Genomic DNA, 4,241 nt, shown 5'->3' with positions numbered 1-4,241 from the left:
AACTATAGATTTTGTTTTTAGCCTATGTTTCATAACTTTTAGGGAAATAGCCAACATGCTTAGGTGTCAATAATTAATAGACTAATTTGCCCTTTTACTTAATCAAATGGAAATAATGAATATAATTATATTAAATAATAGGCAATAATAATATAAAATAACAGACAATTTCAAAATTGTTATACGTAGCCTTTAACCTCTAACAAATCTCAACAAAGTATTTTATCAAAGATATCATTAATCACGCGGCGCGCAAATCTAGAACGGCTTCACCAAGACTGACGTTACTGTTGGGAACCTGTCAACACAGATAATAAACGTAAATTACTAGAAATTATCTCATTCTCCACATTTAAGTAATTTGAATGGAAATAACTGTAAATAAATCAGCTGTACCTCTACATTTTTCCAAAAAAATGACATTCGAAAATCTTCACTGTTAAAAAAAAAATTAACAGTGAGAGTTGGGCCACCTCTAACCAAGCTCCGATCGTCTCTCCCGCCAACCACCGCCGTGAGGCTCGTCGCGACCCCCTTCCGGAGCGCCGACCACGGCCTCCCTCCGGACTCCGAGAACACCGGCTCTCTCCCCTACGCTCTCGTCAACTGCCTCCTGTGGGCGTTGATCTGGCTCCGACGAGCCTTCGCCGACCTCCTCCGCTGTCGGTGGATCGAGCTCGCATCGGACACGAACAATCGCTCCGATGCGACTCGTTTGAGATGATTCCACCATATAACCATATAAATGCGGAAAAATAATTAATTACGCTGATCATAAGCTAATTAAATTATGGTTATAATTAACAAGATCTAGTTATGTTTAATTAATTTAATTCACGAGAGCATATAAGTCAAGCAACCGATATAAGAGTAAACGAGTACTTACATTGATTTTCGGTTCAGCTACAGAACGCTCCAATCCAATCGCGTACTCCTTGCGTCGTCTTGATGAAGGACTCGAGGATGACACCTTAGTCTTCCGAAACGTAATCTCCGAGACGAATAAGAAAGATGAGTGAGCACAGTCTTTATCTCACTAGATCACGAAACTAGGTGTTTCGAGATCTCTCTCTTATTTTACTAAGAATGGAAACGAATTTCCGAGGGGAGGGAGAGGCAGATGCACGGCCAAGGAGGGGCTAAGATGCACGAAATTTTCACTCAAAATTCCTTAAAATAATTGCTTATTTTTGCCTTCTCATGAACCCCTATTTATAGTAGTAAAATGAGATATTCATGGAATCTTCCAGAATATTTTATTTCCTTTTATTGTGTTCACACTAGAGGATTTAATCTAGGCCCTTGGATCTCAACAAGTGAATCCTGCTTTTTCTCTCATCCATCAGATCAATATCTATGAGATATTATTCTTTTATTTAAATAGAGAATAATTTATTTAGTGAGATAATAAATGAGAATATATTATTCTCCTAAATATTCTCCTAAATACTTTCCTTTAAATAAGGAGAAAATATAGGACAATATCTTATATTTTTCTCTCTCCTTTATTTAAACAACTAAAGAGAAAAAATTGGTAAATACCAATTATGTATTTTCGAATTTGATGGCACACGGCCAAGGAGATTTGCGCAAACCCTAGTGCCAAATAGCCAAATTCGAATTTTCCATGTGTGCAAGGCTCAATTGCTTAAAACTCAATTAATCATTTATTTACTTGGTCCAACAATAAACAAATAATTAATAATTGTTTATTTTACTTGATCAAACAATAAATAAACAATTCTACCATAAATATTTATTTAATTCTGCGAATACCCGTTTTCCAGAACTAATGCTGTCAATCACAATTACAGCAAGTGAGATTAATAATGATAAACATTATTATACGAAAGTTCTTATCCGCCTTTATCAGAGCCGAATCGGGGATTATGGACCTAGTAATAGAAGCTTAACAAATCCGATGAAAAAGACGAAATAGTCCTTTCTCTTTTGTCCATCGATTCGTCTAATCTTGGTCAAATACTCCACCTTGTAAGCCAAGACTGAACTCTCTTTTATACTAGAATTATATTTACTCATCGTGACGAGTGTCCACTGATATAGTCAGTTCGTGATCAAGATCCTCCAGGTTCAACCCGTGTCAAGAGAAGTCAATTTTTCCGTTATACTTTTTTTTATATATATCAGCCCTAAGCATTGTTGCTTCCCCAGCGAAAGATTCTTTCGAACGTTACTTACTTCGAAAGTGCTAGCAATCTATCGGTTCTGGAATCAACCCTTAGGTGAGTGAACATTAACCTTCTTTCAGGAAGGCTGGATTCCGTATATGTAAATCACTTCCCACTCGAATCATGCTCTGAGAAAACTCCCAAGACATAAGTTGTGATTAGCATGAATAGCCTTTTAGCGAATGAGTAAAAGAGCTCAGTAACATAACCCAGTGTCCATGATCACTTCAGGATTTAGATCAAGTCTCACTGTGAGCATCATAGTGGCCTCGGTTAGTGTGTCGTAACGGTCCTTAAACGACACATCTACACCAAGACATGTCCAGGTCGTACACTTACCACAAGTGTAGAATGCTCTCACATAGTGATCAGCCTTCACCTATGTGTTCCACATATATGACTTTAGATATAGCTTTCCAGGCGTATATCAGTCATCGACCATGTTTTAGCACACCGCCCGAACTCAGGTGCCCAACACGTGACTCAGTTAGATACGGAGGCTATGGAAGATAGTTGTTATTGATTCTAATTGTTTAGAACTCAACCCACTAATCATATAATGCTAATAAAGTAATCTTATTATCGAATTTAGTAATCATTTATTCATTATCTTCAAGTGGGCAATATTCCTAACAATCTCCCACTTTGACCAGAGAAGATAAGTTTCCTTCAGCCAATTTAATTCTTTGCCATCATATGGATTCCCACTTTTATCTATACTCTATCATTTATGTCGATCTGACATATGTCCCATTTTCATATTATTCTAGTTCATGCATTTTTGCAAGTGATCTTTGACTTACCATTTAAGGTCAAGTCAAATTGTTCATAGTAAATAAATTTACTTTAGAACAAATTAACACTTCGCATACCTTTAGATTATACACCAGACTTTATATCTAAAGATAACAAGTCTCCCTATCAAGGTGTACATCCCTTTGGTGCCAAAACAGGTTGCATCATTGCATGGTTTGATCTCATCACCACTTACAATAGTGTGATTTATTGAACGTGTTTAAATAAGAACTTTATTGACCTATTTCCATTACTTGGTTATTTATAGTTCATCCTTGTTTGTCGTGTTCATATTCAATATATACACAGGACTTTAAGGATTTACTATATTTAAATAACTAAGTATCTCATTATTTCCAGAAATTACAGTGTTTACAACACATGTAGTTATTCTCGGAAATACGACATTGTCTAAGGTCTAATTATTAGTCCTTTTTAAAGACAATGTTGATAGCCTCAACATTGAGCTCATACCTTATATCAATAAGTATGTTTGAGACATAATGGAACGAGCATGTCGTTTCTAAATTTAATTTTAGAAACAGTTAGCTCAGTCAATTTATTTGTGTCATAATGAGGTCTAGAATTATAATAGTAATGACTTTATTCATGACACTTGTTTAGGAGCTTCACTTATCGATTATTCTCAAAATATCGATTATAACAAACATCCATGTACAGTCATGACTAGTTTGTTAAGTACTTAGGATCTACCTTTCATATTTCAAAAGGTTTAGTAGTATTACTACTTCGATCCATGTCTTTATGTTATTGGAACTTCATCCTCAAAGGACAGTTCATCTTCAATTTTGAAGATCCCTAATGAAGTGGTTTGTGGTATCAGATAGAAGAGTATCATTGATGATAATGTCTCTCCTTAAGGGCTCAATCCCTTACCTTATAGCTTATAAAGCTTAAACCATTTCATTAATCCTTTTATAGACCTCTCTATTCCTTTAAGCTAAAAGCTTAGCAGGTAGATCTATTAAATATGGGCTAATAACTTTCAGACAAGTTAGTATGATCGAGAGTGATATCTCAAGATCATGTCTTTCCATTAAGGAAAGTTTATTGTTGATGAGAGTGACAAGGATCCATTCTAAGATGCTCCCACTAGGTTATTGATTTTAACGGCAAGATAATTCAAAATTATCCTTCCTTTCAATTCATTAATTTATGTGGCAAGGTAATCATTGATTACTCTTCCACTTTAATTATTGAATAAATGTGTGTTAATTAGCATATTTTAATAAATGT

The sequence above is a fragment of the Urtica dioica genome, chromosome 7 (genome assembly GCF_054948205.1).
Source record: "Urtica dioica subsp. dioica isolate 48M chromosome 7, U.dioica_male_clone48M_v1_H2, whole genome shotgun sequence".
Taxonomy (NCBI): Eukaryota; Viridiplantae; Streptophyta; class Magnoliopsida; order Rosales; family Urticaceae; genus Urtica; species Urtica dioica.
This window is presented reverse-complemented; position numbering follows the sequence as displayed.